This window comes from Channa argus, chromosome 13, assembly GCF_033026475.1.
Source record: "Channa argus isolate prfri chromosome 13, Channa argus male v1.0, whole genome shotgun sequence".
Lineage (NCBI taxonomy): Eukaryota > Metazoa > Chordata > Actinopteri > Anabantiformes > Channidae > Channa > Channa argus.
Window position 1 is genome coordinate 26544266 of NC_090209.1, and position 19108 is coordinate 26563373.

Genomic DNA, 19108 nt, shown 5'->3' on the forward strand with positions numbered 1-19108 from the left:
ACATAAAAAATAAAACACTGAGTACAAACATGGGAGATCCCTGAATAAGCATAAAGGGTTAAGATGATGAATGGATGGAGAATCAGGAGAATTCTCTGTAGCAGGAACAAGGCAGAAAGACAGTAGCAGGGCTGTGATCTTTGGACCCTCAGGGGCCACTGCATTAAAAACAGACATGAAACTGTAGTGAAATAACTGCATGGGCTCAGAAAAACCTCTGGAAACCAGTGTCAGTGGACACAGTTTGTCTCTGTGTCCAGTAATTACAACTCTACTACACTAAGAGACACCCAGAAATTAACATGATCCAGAAAGACTGTCTCCATCTCTAAACCTGAGCTCATTTAAACTGAGCTGAGGTGAAGTGGAAACTGTCCTGTGGTCTGAGGAGTCAAAAGCATCTGTGATGTGGGGGGATTAATGCAAACAGCACAGGGAACTTAACATGAGTGAAGGCTCCATAATGTCCAGTTCAGATCTTTATTAAAATATGATAAATTCTTTATGATTTACAATCACATACTGTTTGTTTCAAATAATTGACAAATCATAATGGATCATAATGGAAAAATATAGAAAATATTCAAATGGAATATTTACCATACCACTAACTACTGATGCACAACAAAGGAAAAATGTTACTTAAACAAGGAAATAAAATAAAATCATTTGTATTGATAATACATTGTTTTCCATTCCTGATAAAGATTATTAAAAAAATCTGAAAACAGTTTGATTGTAGGTATTACAGCATGTAGGAGCCTCCTCATCACTGTATCTATGGATTATCATTGCTCCTGAGGAGACTCTGTAAAAAAAAAAGACATTGATACACTATTAATGCACAGAGGCTCCATGTAGTCAGAACTACACAAATAATCTGAAATTGTGTTACAGTTTTTTTGATCTCTTACATACGATTACTGGGCCTGTTAAACATCCCAAACCATGAGCCGTCGACTAAAAGCCACGTTTCCCCAAACTATTAACACGATTTCCCTGTTTTCACACATTCACCTTTTTTCATGAATTTCACAGTTTCATGGATATAATCTGTGTGATTACCACATTTTTTAACAAGCAGAGCAGAGCATCTCATCTGGTTCCATCTAAAGAAACACTGTGGTCTGACTTGGACTCTGTAGTTTAACAATGCAACAAAAATGTATATTTGTATGTGAAATATGATGTTTACAGGTTTTGTCTAGAATTTAGAAAATAAGCTGCAAAGTGACAAAACACAGTTTAGACAAAAGCTTTGCCACAATATGAAATCGGTGACTCACCATCGGAATGTCTCCATAAGAAGTGTTACTGCTACTGGTTGTGGCAGGTGGCATCTGAGGCTGCTGACATATAAAGGATAACTTCAATTATTTCCTAAATTAATCTGTGGAGACATTGTTAAAACATGTTGCACTAAATGCTCAGGACTGTTTAAGTGGTTTGAAGAAAGGAAGAATTAACTACAAGTGCAAACTATCCTCTTTTGTTATGCTAACATTACTTGACATTCTACAAGTCCCTCTTTCCTCTTTCTCTCTGGTCGACACACATACATCATAAACTACAGTTGGGTCAAAACGGTGCTGCCCGAGTCCTGATTTAAAATGATTTTCCTTGTTTTTAAAACCACTTGCTTTAACTCTGACATGCTTCATGTGGATGAACCCGTCTGTGCTCCCAGATTCTCTGGCTCAAGTCTTTTAGTTTTTCCAAAGTGCAGGACAAAACAGTTTGTTGAGGCAGCTTTTAGTGTTTATGCTCTGAGCTGTAGGACCAGTCTGAGGGTCTCAGAACAACAGGAAGTCTGGACGTTTTTAAGATCAAACTTAAAACCCACATTTTGGATGGAAGTTTTCCTGCTCCACACAGCCCTTCAGTTATTAGTAATTATCAAATTAAAATAATCAGAAGCTGCAAAACAAACTAACCAAGCAAAAAGCGTTAAATTCTCTGATTGGTTGAAAAGGCTGAGCCTTGCTCAGAATCTCTTAGAAGTGAATATTTGTGCATTTCTGCCTGTTCTGTTCAGTGACTCCGACTTTCCTCAATAAATCAAATCAAATTAAAAAAAAAACCCTGGAAAAGTTTTTAAATTTAAATCCAACGTTCATATTCACAGTCTTATGGATGAGTTAAAGTGCTGTAGAGATGCTCTTTACTCTCGTCCTGTTTAAAAGAGCAAATTGCACGTGTGACGATGCTGCTACATTAAAAAGAGCAGCAGAAAGACAAGATGTGGGTCCATCTGTTTTCTTCTTCTACTCAACAAATTAAGTTAGAAAGTAAAAACTTCAGTTAGATTTTCAGATTAAAACATTCATGTCTGTTTATGTAAATGCAACTACTGACGTCACTGTTGCTCCTGCTGGTTGCTCCCACTGTTGCTCCAGTTGCTGATTCTCCTGCTGTTGATTCTCCTGTTGCTGCTGCCCTCAACTTGTCAAATTGTTGTTTTTGTTTTTCAGAAAGTGCAGGTTTGTCAGATTTCATCAACTCATCGGCAACTTTATAACAGTCTTCCCAGTTTTTATCACCTATTTTGACAATGAAGGCATCATTCAGCTTCTCTTTTGCTGCCGTCCTCAGAATCTCTTTCAGTACAATTTTCTCTTCTTCCAAAATCAATTTGTCATACAGACATTTTTTGCCATAACAGCATTTTCTCCATGGACAACATGACATTAGAGCAGCCAGGAAAACAATAACCAGAAGTATAATGAAGCCATTAGTCTGAAAACAGAGCAACAAACACAGTTATATTATCACATTATTACTGTACTAATGTGATGATGACAAACAAGATAAAGGACAACAGTAAAATAAAAACTCACCTTTGAAGTGTTTTTCAGTTCAGCAATCATTTCCTTTTCTTCAGTTGCTGTGGTGTTTGTGCCGTTGCAGGATACATGATTATTCTTACAGCAAACCCACCAGTCTCCATCGAGGAACACGGTAACAACCCACAGAAGGCTGATGAGAAGTGCCTTGATGAGACGAGAGGCTAAAACACAGAGAAGTCTGCGACGCACAACTTTTTCACATTTCTGGTTGTTGCCTGGATTCTGTGGTTGATTTGGTGCATTTTCCTGCTCAATAGCGTTTCTGTTGGAGTCATCTTCATTTAATGTATTGTTTTGTTCAGCTCGAGTTGATCTACATAAACTGTAGCATAAAATGCAGCATAGACGTTTCCAGACTCTGTGACACTTCTTGTCCATCCAGAGCATCAAGAAAAATACTGTCACAGTTGGCAGAACCATGTAAAAAATGCAGTCACGAAGATAATTTTTGCATGTACAGGCCATATCTCTCTCAAGCAAAACATTGTAAGTAAAAATCACAATGATTGTGGCCCAGACGCCAAGTTGATCAAAAGGGAAATTAGTCAGGAGGTCTTTCATCTTTGCTATGCAACTGACAACAGTGGAGAGCTGCAGCCTGAAGCTTACGATCATATACTCATGAAAAACATGTTCCTTATTTTTCAGATCCCACCCATTTTTTGAAACTTTATTTCTACAGTAGAAACATTCATGTATGAACGAATTCAGTAATATTTAAAAGAAAACTTTTTTTTAATATGTGATAATTGTTTGGAAAAAGAATGAACAAAGCTTCTTAAACACAAAATGACACTGGGCTAAAAAACAAACTGTTTTTGTTTAAACAGTTTTCATTTCACCTTTATTCATTAGATTAAGTGCAGGACTGTAGCAGAACTGACCGAAACATTTGCTGTAAGTCACAAAATGTTGAGAATTGTTGGTTGGAAAATACTAAATATAAAACCATCAGGATCTTTAATTTAAAGCAAATGTTTCATCAGTTTTCTTCTATGAAATGTTTTAGAGCCACATAAACTGTGACTAGTGACTCTGATCCTTTTTATGACCTTAGAGAGGATGTTATGAGGAGCAAAGCCATTCAACAGTGTAGCTGCATCAGGACAATCAGTAAATATTAAAGTGTGAACTGTAGTAATGAAACACTATGTTTTTAGCTTTCATTCATCCAAAACACAGTAGTGACTTTTTGCTTTGATGACTCCAGTGTATTAGTCTTATTTGCATCACTTTTTCTGCTTCCTTTGCAGGTGGCCTGTGGAGTTTTATGTATGTACTCAGCTCTGGTCTGCTCTCTTTGTTCTTTTAACAAGAGTAGACATGAGCATGAGTACTGAAGTATGACTGGTTCCAAACATTAACCCTATTTATGATGCTTTACAAAGCACATCACATACAGCTATACTAGAAAAAAATTAAATCATAGTTCCTGATTCTTACTTCGCCGACATTGTCATTAAAGTAACATTTATCATACTAGATCATCAGTATATCATAGATAAATGAAAACCTTTAATATCAGACTTAATGGATGTTTTTTGTGAGTTTTTATGCTTTGGTGGAGTTGACACAGATCAGATTTGTTGAGCTGCTGTGCTGTGGGCATCAATTCTCCTCACACTGAGTCAGTTTCAGTTCACTAGTTAGTTCACTGGTGATATTTTAAATCATTTTACTGTAGTTTTTTTGTTGGACAGAAAACTGCTAGAAAACATCTAGACTGGACATCTGGAATTTCAGTCAAACACATGAAACAGGAAACAAGCTGGTTACATTCTTTTCTGCTCATTTAGACTGTGATGCAATAATTCCAGCTTCTATAGATAATGTCTGGTTTATTTATTTTAATTTTGTTTTTGAAATATGCATGACATTGCATTTGTGTTAACCAGTTCTTGGCCAGTTTTAGAGAGATGCAATTAAAGAACAGCAAAATATCACAGAAAGAAATAAAAACTATGAGAGGAAACTGATGGAAAATCTAGTAAGATTAAATAATTGCATTTTACTCTTAGCATTTTACCCAGTTATAATAGCAACTTGTACTCTGTGTACTTTTGAAGAATATTTAAAAGATTGCTAGTTGTTCAAACTTTGTCTCATATATGTGTTTTGTCTCGAAGTGTTTGCAGAACTGCTCCAAGGTCAGTTATTGTCTAACAGCAGACCATCCCACACTGTAGTGACCCAGAGTCACTCCATGCTCACAGCTGCTTATCAAAGTGCTGAAAAAGGAAAAGGTTTCCATAAAAGGAGAAAAGGGCTGGAAGCAGTAGACTGAGGGTGGAGAATGTTCTGCCCAGCAACAGAAGAGTGATGTATGAAGTTTAGAACTGTTGGATGGAGAACTGAAACTCTGTCGATGTTCTTCTCTCTTGCAAGATAGTAAAACCCTAAAATACATCCTGGATGTTGAAGCTTCTTTACTTTACTTTTTGAAAATGAGGAAGATTGTGGTTTCCTGTTGGTACATTCAGAGTTTCAGAAATTCACCAGCTCTCAGCAGAAATTCACTTTGCTACAAAGAAGAACATTTGCTCAAAACTTGCCATCAAACAATTCAGCACTTATGTTGTAATCAATGTGATTTTTAGTTAAATCAGGAAAACAAGAACAAGCCCCGGTTTCTGTACAGAAACCGTAGTACAGAAACAGCACTGGTAAAAGTCACCAACGATCTTCTCATGGCCTCAGATAATGGACTCATCTCTATACTTGTTCTGTGAGATCTTAGTGCTGCATTTGATACATTGATCATAACATTTTATTACAGAGACTGGAACATGAAATTGGGATTAAAGGAACTGCACTAGGTTGGTTTAAATCTTATCTGATAGATTTCAATTTGTTCATGTTAATGATGAATCCTCCATGCACACAAAGGTTAGCTATGGAGTTCCACAAGGCTCTGTGTTAGGACCAATACTTTTTACTTTATATATGTCTCCTTTAGGCAACATAATTCGAAAACACTCCATAAATTTCCATTGTTATGCTGATGATACCCAGATATATTTATCTATGGAACCATATGAAAATAATCAGTTAATAAAGCTTCAAGCCTACAAGACATAAAGGCCTGGATGTCCCACAATTTTTTACTTCTAAACTCAGACATTATTTGGGCCCAAAAATCTCAGAGACATGATGCCCAACCATGTTGTTACTCTAGATGGCATAAGTCTGGCCTCCAGTACTACTGCAAGGAACCTTGGAGTTATTTTTGACCAGGATTTGTCCAACTTTGAGCTTCTGTCCTCAACTAGTTTGAGCTGGGAACTGATCCTCAGATCGAGCAGCAGAAACTTCACACCACATTGTGCAGGTTTTACAACAGCTTGGCTCAGTCCAGGTGATCAGCTGACCTGTCTGCAGTCCCCACCTGTCCCCTACTGAAAACATCTGGAGCATTATGAAGAGATAATGAAGACGAAGCAGGAGAAGTGTTGATCAGCTGAACTCATTAATCAGGAAAGAATGGGGGGAAAGTTTTGCTCCTCTGTTACCAAACACAGTTAGAATCATGTCCCTGTTTGAACTTTTTTAAATCTGTTGCTGACATCAAACTCAAAATGAACAAAACTTTAAAAAAGAAACTAACATTTCTCATTTTTAACATTTTATCAAAGGTCTAACATATGTTTCTAATGATGATCACACAGGTGACCCAGTGTCCCGACTCTGCTGGAAACAGGCTTTGTATGTTGTAAAAATGTTTTTACTGGTTGATTAATGTCTCTGGCTTCTCCAGCAAAGGATGGTTCTGTTAGGAAGAAACAACTTTGTTCAGAGAGACAAACAACAGATGAAATGATGATTTGAGCTCATTACTCCTCTCTCAGAGTGACAAACCTTAATAAAGAACATAAAGAAAATAAAAATGTTTCAAACGGAGGAAAGTGAAAACATACAAAATGAAAATGTGAACACATCAGTAAGACAATAGGCTTCATTCTTCAATCCCTGATTAAAGCCTGAGATACATCAGTAAAATTCTTTGATTGTTGGTGGTAGATGGTTCAGCGTTTCTCCCATAGATGTCAGCGTTTCTCTAAAAGACCCTGTCAATATACACAAATGTAGAAAATGTCGAACCTTTAGACACTAATGTACAGAGGCTCAAAGTGTGACATGAAGCTGAGGACCAGTGTTTGGAATAAATCAGGTGGTGGTGGTGTTTAAGCAGAGGTTTCATTATCATATCACACATGGATTCACTTTATCCCAAGAAGAGACTGAAAACAAAGAAAAAGGAATAAAATTTGTTACAAAAACATTTTAGAATTAACTCTAATATAAACTAATGAACACTAACTTAAACGGCAGCTGCAGTTTCATCTTTCCTGAATTTCCCAAAGGGATCAGCATAAACTATGTTAAACCCCATTAAATTCTTTAATAAACCAAAACTCGCTTCCTTTCACAATAACAAAGATTTCATTGTTATTTTATTTACACATATTTTAATTTTAATTTGTATCATTTTTAAGAGACTCAACTGGCTTTGTCCTCTTTAGTTAAGAAACTAAACAAAACAAGAATTAACTTAAATACATTTTACTTTATTAATGTTTTAAAAATCACTAATTGACAACATGATTTTTTTTACTTTTACTGAATAAGTATTTTAATATTTAATTGAATGAAAAAATTCTAAATGGTGTTAGTGTCATTAGAGACACCAGAACAAAGACTCCAGTGTTTGGAGCCAAAGGGTTTGAAAAGAAAAGGCACCTGAGGGGCTGCTGCATTTACCTGGTTAAGTTTGAAAACACAACCAAATACTGACAGAAGGTTCAAATAGACAGAACATCAAAACATAACTAAACACAGAAAATAAAAACCAACCACCTAAAAAAAAAAAAAAACATATCAGGATGACTTTTCTGTATTTAGTTGTTACTGTGTTACTGTGCTTTCTACTATTCTGAAAAACTTTCTTAATCTCTCAAAGATAATTAACATGGAGCTGTCTGGTATTAATTCTTTACCTGCTCTGCTGCTGGTCTCACTCCTTGTTGTCCAAGTGATGCTCCTGATGTTGGTCAGGGTGTTTGTTCTGATTCATTTATCAGTTCATCAGAAACCTCAAAAAAAGCTTTCCATTTATTTTCACCTCTACTTTTCTCATCAAAAGCTCGAATCAACTTGTCCTTGACGTCTGTCCTCAGCATCTCTTTCAGGACTTTTTCTTCCTCTTCCAAAACCAGTTTGTCATAGAGAAATTTTCGGCCACTGCTAATGTTACAGCATTTCCTCCACTCAAACAGTGACATCAGAGATGCTACACAGATGATTCCCAGGAGTATGTAGAAGCCAAGTCTCTGAAAAAGAATCAACAAAGACCTTTATGTCATCACAACATTTCTGTGTTCTCACAGTAATGTCATCATGATCAAGCAGAAAACAGGTCACAGTGACAGTGAAAGGTGAAACACACACTGTAACATATGATAATGTGCTGCAGCTACACTGTTCACAGGTACATTCACATTGACAAATCTGACAGGTAAGAATCTCTTTGTCCAATCTCTCCTAGAAGACGACCCATTTCCCACCTGCAGACCTTCACCCCAACTCCCAACAACCTGGACCTCATTTTCACCCAGAAGTGAACCATGGACAACATCTTGGTCCCTTCTTTACATTCATCACATCGCTCCTTCATTCGGCTCACAGTCTTCATCCCTAGACCTTCACATCCATCCGGAGCAGTTGTCTTCACTGGTCTCTGCAACACTGCTTCTTGCACACAGGTCTGCAGGACCTCTCCTCCCTTGAAACAGACACAGTGTCACCAGGGCAAGATATCATTACCAGGGCAAAAACTGAATACTACCAAGACCAGCTCAGCAACACGGACACCAGAAAGGTGTTGCTCACTTTAAAATCATTCCTCCACCCACCTCCACCTCCTCCATCCACCTCTGTCACTGATGATGACTAATAAGGATGCAGCCATCAGCTACCTGTTCTCTCCTTCAGGTGATTCTTCCAACTCTGCATCACTCTCATTATTTTCACTGACTTCATTGACTGACTGACTGACTCAGGACGACGTACCCGCCCTGCTCCTCTCCAGCCATCTGACCACCTGCTCTCTGGATCCAATCCCTTCCACTCTCCTTCAAGCAGTTGTAGTCAGACTGATCCCACCAATTAAGATGCCTACTGTTGACCCCCCCTTTTTGGAGAATTACAGACCCTTCTCTCTTCTACCAGAACAAACTCCTGGATGTGGTCCCTCCACAGAAACTGCATTCCTGAGTGTTAATCTCTTGCAGGTCGATCTTCTGTCTTATTCCAACTTGATCTATCTGCAGCCTTTGACACAGTTGCCAACAGGTCCTCCTGTCTGCACACTCTGACTTTGGCATCTCTGGATCGGCTCAGGTGACTCCACTGTCTCATCACACATTTCTGCCACTTGAATGAGAGAACGACATCTTCACCTCAGCCTCTCCAATACTGAAGTTCTAGTCCTTCCAGCCAGACCTTCAACACAACACAACATCTGCATCAACATTGAGTCTGCAGTAATTGTCCCCACTAAGTTGTCCAGAAATCGACAATGAACTGACTTCCACGGACAGAATCAACTTTCCACCATTTAACACAGGACATGACACACTGACTAACAATTTCACAGTTTTTCCTTTCACTGCTCTTTTTGCTTGGCACTTTATATTTTTCTCTCCCGGTCCAATGAGATGTCCCTGTTTTTAAGTAGCAGTTTAGAAACAAAACCAGAAAGGAGATGCCGGTCTAATCTAATCTCCACCAAAACTGATTAAAAACTCAATAACAATAAAATCATATGTTGATTCTGCTGCTTTAGGACATGCAGATTTGCCCTGTACAGCATCAGAAAGATCAGACCCTATACTCGCTCTCTTCATATCTTTCATCTTGATTGCTGGAAAGCATTGTTGATGGGGTTATGTACAATCAAACCCCTGCAGATCTTTCTTTAATCAGCCAAAATGACCCATGTCACCCCACCCTTCAGGTCTGTACACCTCCTGTAGCTGCTCGCATCAGGTTCAAAGCTCTGTCTCTTGCTCACAGGGTGGTTAACTCAACAGCTCCTGTTTACCTCAACTCACTCATTCAAGTCTACAATCCTTCCCGTCCAATGTGGTCTGCCAACAAACAATGTCTGGTGGTCCCAGCACCGCACAGAAGACACCAAGCAAAACTCTTCAGCACAATGATTCCACGATGGTGGAACAAGCTACCAAACTCTGCACGCTCAGCAAACTCACTCCCAATATTCAAAAAACTACTGAAAACACAACTATTCCACATATTCCTATGAACTTAAATCTATTCAAAACAAAAAACTCCCTTTCTTCTCTTTTTGCACTTGCATCTCATGAAAAAAACACTTCTTCTCACAGCACTTTGCTTTGATGCTTTCTTCCTGACTGCAAATTGAATAAATGTGAATGTACATGTAGACGCCTCTCAGTAACTTAAAATGTAGCACTTTCAGATTCCAATCTCATAGTTAATCACAGGGCAGGAAAAGCATTTGTTCATTTTCTCAGAATCTCTGTCTTTACATTAAAATCTTCCAAAATCAATTCGTCAGATAAAAAAAAAATTCCTCCATGTGAGAAATGACACAATGAACAACATGGAAACTCTACCAAAGAGTAAAAAAGAGCCAAGAACCTGTAAACAAACATAGAAAAAATCATCTGTCCTGTCCTACAGGGTTAAAGCCAGGCTTATTAAGAATGAAAACTCACCCTGGACTTGTTCTTCAGTTCAGTCATCATTATTATTTCCTCTCCACTAATCCTCATCCTGTCTTTGCAGGCTAACTGCACCTGTTGTTCAGAGTGATCATTCCTACAGCAAACATACCAGCCTCCCTCAATGAATAGATATGCAACCCACAGCAAACCAATGCAAAGTGCCTTGATAATGTGATGGAAGAACGAACCAAAGAAACTGCAGTTCTGAGGCTTGTCCTGGCATTTGTCATGTGACCAAGTACATGTGTATCTGAAGATTCTCTGAAATGAACTGTCTGTCCAGAGTGTTAAGATGAAAATGATGAAAAATGGCAGAATCATGTAAAAATCACAGTCATTGTCTTCTGGTTTGCAACTGCATTCAAAGCGACTGCAAAGCAAAATAGAAGAGGTGAAAATCACAATGATGGCAATGTAAATACGGAGTTTTCCAGAAGCTGCACTTGTCAGTAAAGCCTCCATCGTTGATGTACAGTTGGCATCTGCTGAGAAACTGCTGAGAGTCTGAAGAAATACCCACTAAAACCGTGTACATCATGTTTTTTGTTCCTGTTTCTTTTTGTTGTGCTGTGTAAAGCAGTGTGTGCTAAATTAACCACATTTAAAACTGCAAGTACCAGATTTGTTGACTTTAGTGTTTTTTCTCAAATATTATAAGGTATTTATTTATTTATGATGTATTATAACTTAGATGTATTATAACTTAGATGTATTATAACTTGAAAAAGTATCAAAAAGACTTTTATTTTAGTGTGCTTCCTGTGTGTGTGTGCTTCCTGTGTGTGTGTGTGTGTGTGTGTGTGTGTGTGTGTGTGTGTGTGTGTGTGTGTGTGTGTGTGTGTGTGTGTGTGTGTGTGTGTGTGTGTGTGTGTGTGTGTGTGTGTGTCTAGTGTGTGTGTGTGTGTGTGTCTAGTGTGTGTCATGTGGGAGAAAATCAGTCAGGTAAAGTGTTTGCACTCAACTCTGATGCTGATCACATGACCGGATTCAGCTGAGTCTGTCACCAGCTGGGCCCAAATTCTGCATAACACTAATGGAGAAGTCGAAAATTCAGCAAAAAGTACCTCAAACCAAAAACCGTAAAAGATATTAAAGAGTGGAAAACAAGACTAATACAGAAGCTGAAAGTCTGTGATTTGCTGAAAGTTTGAATGCTCTCTCTAGTTAAAATGGACATAGGACAAAGCTGAGGAGTGTCTCCATTCATCTGAGTGAGAAAACAAGTGTTGAAAGAAGCTGAATATTTTAAAACTTATGAATATTTTGAAGCTTAAACGCTGTTTCTAGATGAAAGTAAGTCTAAAGTAGCTAAGTGCCGAAAAACTTACGGAACACAGAAATATTAAAGATTAGAATATCATTACTGTGAAAAGATAAAACAATTCAAGTAAAACATGCACTTATTTAAATTTGTAACTTTGTAACTAATTTGATCGTTGATTTTTAATTTGGTGTAAACAGATCACATTGTAAATGTTTTCTACTTATTAGAGGCCTATTTATTCTACTTTACAGTACTATTTGTAGAATTGTCCTTTAAATCAGCTCAGTCAATAAACCTCTTTAGATGTGCCTCATACACACAGTGTGTATCTGAACACTATGTTTGACCTCTGACCTTTTTGAGAAATATGAAGAATGTCACACAAGCTCATGACTAAATGATTCGGCTGAATTTGTCTTTACTAAACAATGTGAAGCTTTTAAATATGTTTTTTATTTCACTCAGTTCTTCAAATATTCACATGGTATTGCATGTTGTTGAATGTGTTGGTTTTAATGTGTCCTCTGTTTTAATATTCAGTCCACACTGATTCGTTGATTTTCTGTTACTTAGGCTTCATTGCTTAACGGTCCCTTTCTGAAAAGCAGCATCGTTTCAGTCCCAGAAGAGACGAGCACCAATTTCTGATTGATGTATGTTTATCAGCTTCTCACTTATTGGAATTTGATAACTAGCACTTCCTGATCAGCTGTGCAGAGCGTGGTGCCGTGTAACAAGCGAAGCACAGAGGACAGATTCGATGTGTCACGTTAGGATGAACTTAAGTTGGACATTGTGGCTTTAAAAGACAAAAACATTGTGTGTCTCTCTCAACACTTCACACAGTTTACAGAAACAGACCAATTAACTGCCCGATTTTAAAACCATCATCAGGCATCAGTTTCATATTCACATCCTCAAGCGTGAGTCCAAGTTCATCCCAAAGCTGCTTTTGTGGTCATCAAAAAAAAAGAACAAAGAAAGAGGAAGAATCATGCCAACGGACAGCGAGAGCAGCACCTCAGGCTCATGTGATGGAACAAGGCTTCACACCCTCATTACAGCTGTCCAACCCAAATGTGTCTCAGTAAGGACATGGACAGTAGAGACATTTTAACTAAACTAAGATTCATCTGCTCCTGCATTCGAGAAAGTGAAGTCATTTTATTTTAGTGTCTGAGTGTAAAATCAGAACCTAAAATTTAATTTCCTGAATAGTTTTAATGTTCTGCATTTTATACAATTAACACATGAACAAAATTTTGTCTGAAGTCAGTTTACTGCTCAGTGACTGAATGAGAAAGTGATTTATGACAAACGTGAACATCACAATACAACAAACTTGTCATGTTTTATGAAAGTTTCCATGTTCATTGGAGTATTTGGCAGCTCAGGGCAGCACGGGGGACACTGAGCTAATGAAGAAGCCCGTAATTTGATATGATTTCGTGTTTAACTGATTAACAACGACTGTTTAAAATGTTTGATTTCAATATGTAATGTTGTGTCTCTAAAGGTTGTTCAACAAAATATTAGGGAAATAGTTCATCACGTTGTGCAGAGTTTTTATTTGTTTGACTCTTACAAATGTTCTATTTAAACAGTCGCCAATTACTTTGGTCAATTTCAAATAATCCAACTTCAGAAGCAGGACTTATGTCTCAGTGGACCAGACAAGCAGTGTCTGACAGAGCTACACTACACAAAAGCCAGAACCGTGCTACATCCACAAGACAGAGTTTTGTTCTTGTGCTGATGAAAACGACTGTTCTGCTGCTGCTGTAAATTTCTCTTCCTTTTTCTCGGTTCTTCTTCTGCTTGTTCAAACTCTCACCACCTTCAGTCTATGTGTGTATAAACAATGATTTGTATTATATATGAAATTATTTATGATTTACCTTGATTATTAAAGTAGTGTTGACTCTGATATATTTTACCAAACAGGACAGAAAGTGGTTCCAAAGACCAAAGATGGCTGAATAAGAAAAAATTAATTACTCTGTAAAATGTGTTGTGCTTATTATTCACCAATTATCATTTATTATTAACCATCCGATAAAACTTTCCTATTAAGCAATAATTTTGTTGGTCAAGTTTTCTCATGAAAATGATCCACATCTTCTCTCTTCATTGTTCTTTGTGGATCATTGAGTTTAGTTACATTACACAGCAAATTGATGGAGAAATTAACTTATAAATATCATATATCACATGAGAAAATATTGCAGCAACCTCTTGATTAATAATAACTATGTGCTCTGTCATAGTTTGAAATCTTTGTGGTCAGCTAAGAACCTTTGAAAATGTACAACCTCAGATAGAAGAAAAGGTCACGATTATAAACCCCAAGAGGGGGCACAAAGGGTAGAGATGCCGAGAACCCAAGACCGAATAAGTGTTTCCTCCCTCTATCCACTGGTTGGTGGACAACAAAAATAGAATTTTAGAAGTGATTTTGAAATTCAGGAAGGGAAACTACCAGATAAAATAGCAGGTAAATGCGAGCTTGTCTGAGTGACATTAACCAGAGGTGAAATTGAAGAGTCTAAAAGACAGTTAATATATAACAGAGAGGTTTTCTCCAATAAAAGACACACAAAGGGATGAAAGTCATAACCATTAAATTCTTACCAGAGAAGCACTTGAGTTAAGGAGACTTAAGTAAAGTTGACCTTGGGAATTGCAGGTGCTTCCACAAAAGTTTTATGACATATTATTAAAAGTAGAAACAAAATCAAAAGAAGATTTTGTGATTTGCCTTAATCAGCTCACATTTTCATTTTTAAGCTAAATGTTGTAATACATCCTGATTTTAGCATAAAGTCATTATATGGAGCTTTTTGTGTCTCATGATCTAAAAAGGTGATAACCCCTCACCTGTGTCATGTGTCTACCAAGGTCAGGTTTCCCTGAGTCTTATGCTTTTACTGTGAAAGAACTGCTTCAGGGTTTGGTCTCAAACTGTCACACAACCCAAACAAGTGTCTTCTCAAAGAGGAGGAAACCAACGTTCTAACATATAAGCATCTTAAAAATGCCTCCCTGCCCACACATACACAGCACCTTTCCCACCGTTCAGACACAGTGCTGCTGATGAAACCTGAGCATCTCATGGCCACAGTTTCTGTTGAAGCACATGGGAACCAGAGTTTGTTTTGTTGTAAAGGCTCGTTAGTATTTTAATAAATCACTACAGTTGTATTCTATAGTTTATAGAGACCCGGGTCTATCCCCCAGAATAAGCCAGAGTTTCTTTTCGATGCCTGTACGTTTGGTCAGTAAAAGTAAGTACAAATGCTGTATGTAAAAAAACATTAACCATTATTCTGCAATACTAGCAAACAGAAAAATATAAAAAGGTCTAAAAAATATTTAATCCTTTCAATTTTAACTGTGCTCAGAATTCTCAGCAAAGCCTGTAACATAACGGATCAGGACAAGTGGAGGATATTTTTAATAATCATGGTTCATAGTCTGCATTTTGGAGCTATGGCTAATTATTACTTGATGGTTCATTGTTCTCAACAAAGTTTGTGTTTTCTTGTAGTGTAACAGCAGCAATGCTGCACTTTACAAAATCACATTCTGATCTGAACATGGACTAATGCCCCTGTTGGCTCTCGTACCTCGATCCTTTATTTTACTTTTCTTACATGCATGTGGGAGCCTACCTGAGCTACCTGTAATACACTGCAGCTCTGCATATGATACTGTAAACGCAGTGTTCTGCTATAAGCTTTGTACTAAAGGAAGGATTTTCATTAAGATACTAAACTCCCATCTACCAACACCAAGAAAAACACTCTGATCCCCACTATGATCATCAGCATGAAACTGGGCAGTAAAGTTATTATCCTGCAACATGTTTCAGCCTGTGACGTCCTCAGCATTTTGAGGGACAAGTGATGTACTTTGTAAAACACTGTAACTCAATAAAATTCCTACTGACTCTGTGTCATAACCTAATGTCTGTGATTGGTCCAACACATCTAGACTTTCCTGAGCAACTTGTCAGATATTCAACTTAATATTGCGACGATTGAACTTTTAGAATCGTTTGGCTCGATCACAGAGACATTTGCTCGGCAAATCTAAATATTCCAGCCTGACTTCAGGCTAAAAGATGCCTATTTAAGCAAGTACCTTAACCTTAAGACTATTGCTGGTGTGAAATGTACTTGCAAACACAGGAAATGGTTGGTATGTTATGTAAAAACTCTGGTCAGATACCAACTACAGAACAAAAAGACCTGTGGAAGCATATTTCTCGTCAGCAACTTCACACCTTTATATCACAGTCAATGTGAGTTTTACTTTCGATTCTTTAGTTGTGAGGGATGTGATGTGCACTGACCCGTTTCTTTCCAGAAGGTTGTTGGCAAGAGAGCATCATATTAGCAAAACATTATTTCTTAATGTTCATATTTAATTTTTAACCACTGCTGTAGAACTGTCCCACCTCACTTTTAAGGACAAGAGACCCAGACAAACAGCCCAATGTAGTACACACAGTCCAACACAGCAACAAGTTTACACACTTGTACATTGGACAAACTAAATTTCAGCATTTTACAAATACATGGCTCAACACAGGAGAACCAGCTCCTCAGGACGAGACTCAGCAGTCCACAAGCACCTGACCTGGATTACTAACAATCTTCAGACGCCCTTTTGTTGTATTTAATAATAAAAGATTTAATTTATAATGGACTTTTCATTAAAAACTAATCTCAAAGTGCTACAAGAAAAAGGATAAAAAAAAAAGGAAAAAGCATAAAACATATAAAGTAAATCAACAGTAAAACAAGCATGTAGCAGTTATTAAAAAGCTTTTTTTGAAGAGGAAGGTCTTCAGGTCCTTTTTAAAAGCAGCTACAGTCTGTGGGGTCTTCAAATGTTCAGGAAGGAAGCAGTCAGGTGAGCAGAAAGCTCAAGCTCCTATAGTCCGTAACTTAGTTCTGGGGACATGTAGGTGCTTGTACAACGAAGATCGTGGGACAAAGTTTGCTGAGTGATGAGCTCCATGAAGCATTTAGTTTTGCTGTGTTAGATTTATTATGATGGCAGATTTTATGCATTTAACCAGAACAAAAACTTTTTTTCAGACTAGATTTAGAAGACGGTTTATTGCAAGTCAGTTAAGAAAACTTTACAGTACCAGGACTTTGTCTTGGTGGCAGGTGCAAACACAGAATCTAAAATATAAAAGTTAAAATTCAAAATGTATGACACACAACAAATATGAAATATGTATATAATAGAAAAGAATAAAATACAATAACATCCAAGAATATGAGAAATTTGAAAAAGCTATATACAGAAAAACTGAGTGTGCAGTTGGAAGTGGCGCAGGCGCTGAAACAGGGGATGAATGGGGTCGGCTGCAATCTCCGGATCCTGGAGACGTACAGCTCTGGAGAGACGGGAGGCTGCAGCCAATAACCTTCTCAGTTGAGTGGATTATGCCCTGCAGAGGATGAGAGGGAGGAGGGGGCCTGGCTCCTTCCTGACTGTCTCGAGAGTGTTGAGCTCCAGGTTGTTCATGCTGCACCATGACACCAGAAGGCCAACTCGTCTCCATCAGAGATGAGACTGATGAGCCTCATGGTGGTGACATCAGATGTGCAGCTGTAGCTTATTTAACAAGGCAGTTGTCAATGGACCACAGGGTCAGTGGTTCGATTCCCAGTCCCGGCTACGTGTCAAAATTTCCTTGGGTGAGATACTGAACCCCAAGTTGCTCCTGGTGGGTAAGGTGAGCACCAGGTGTGAGTGAATTATTCAACGAGAAGCAACATTGTGACGTGTTTTGGATAAAAGCGCTTTTACTGTTGGTACACGGAGAACAACAGACTTATTCTGCGCAAAGTGATTCTGGTCAAACTTGAATTTCTAAGATTTGAGATTTGTGTCAACAACTGCGAGAACTACAATGAAATATAAAAAGCAAAGACTTCCAGGTTTTCATGTCATTTCATTCAAATTTAATTATGCACTTACATTTTTACACGTCAAAACCAAATGAAACAGAAATTTAAAAACCTTATATTTTTACTAAACCGGGTAAATAGTTTTTCATTATGACTTAAAGCCAAAATAATTTGAACAAACCAGAGTGAAGCTACTTTTTGAATTTCAGTTAGAGTTAGACTCCAGCAGAGAGCAGCACAGGCCTCATAATGGGACTTGTTTCTTTGACAAAACAAAAAGTCTATTCAGGTAACTTAATACAAAAAATGTATTGGGACCTAATTAATCTAATTTTGACTAAATAAATGCATAGATAAAGAGGATCATCCAAGTTAATATGTATTTTAAATCTGCTTGAAATCAAAGCTGAGATGTTATTTGATGTAGTACCTGACAGTTTGAGTTTGAAGAACAAATAATGTTGTAACGGGATTGAGCACAGAAAGAAGGAGCCAGTCAAAGTCATGTTTGACAAAAAATTAAAATGTCAATTTTGCAAGTGATCAACCCGTAAAAATAGTAAAATAAACTTATTTCGATAACAAAAAACAAAGCACCTGATGCAGTATGACAGCAACAATTTTTTTCGGTTGGGGCAGCACCTGCGTGGAGTTTCTACTTTTCCTCGTGCTTGTCTGGTTTCCTCCTACATTCCAAACACATTAGGTCAATTCCCAGGTGTGAATGGATGTCTGTCTGTCTGTCTGTGTCTCTCTGTGGCCCTGGGATGGACTGGCGACCCCGCCTCTTGCTCGATGACAGCGGGGATAACCTCCAGCCTCCAGACCCCCCGCGACCCACATAGGATAAGCGGTGACAGATAATAGATGGATGGATTTAGGTTCAGACCCGGTTTGTCCATGTACCGTTGGCAGCTTTATGGCAGAAATCCAGTACAGTTTTTCCCACAAACATACTGACTTCAGTTCATTCCAGATTTTACCAGTAAGTCAAATTTTCCGGTCCGGGTTTTCTCTCGGATCCGCTCACAACAAAATCAACCAGGAAAAGAAACAGTGTTTACATGTACATGAGTATTTACACATACTCACAGTACCGGGGACATGTCAGCGACTCAGCAACCACTCAGGTTCGGAGACACCCAAAGCCGGCAATGAAGGCAAACACAATCCATAGACCAGGTCCTTACACCTCCAAGTTCCAATTCAGAATTGACGACCACATTCTGCACGACACGCGGAATGAATAACGCGGTCGACCGTACGGTTTATTTATATATATATTTAAAAAAAAAAAAAAAA

General features: G+C 37.9%; 2 long non-coding RNA genes across 3 annotated transcripts; both read right to left on the reverse strand.

Annotated features, from left to right (window-relative positions):
* Positions 1–479: 479 nt before the first annotated feature.
* Positions 480–3455, reverse strand: LOC137139139 (uncharacterized). 2 transcript variants are annotated; one of them, XR_010916278.1, is made up of 4 exons: positions 2838–3455; positions 2356–2736; positions 1287–1349; positions 480–808 (listed from the first exon to the last, which is right to left on the reverse strand). It is a non-coding gene; the product is annotated as an uncharacterized lncRNA (long non-coding RNA). The 2 variants fall into 2 exon arrangements; XR_010916277.1 differs by having other exon boundaries at positions 1287–1346; positions 2838–3453.
* Positions 3456–3942: 487 nt separating this feature from the next.
* On the reverse strand, positions 3943–11081 carry LOC137139140 (uncharacterized). Its single transcript, XR_010916279.1, has 3 exons — positions 10604–11081; positions 7841–8173; positions 3943–7084 (listed from the first exon to the last, which is right to left on the reverse strand). It is a non-coding gene; the product is annotated as an uncharacterized lncRNA (long non-coding RNA).
* Positions 11082–19108: the final 8027 nt, after the last annotated feature.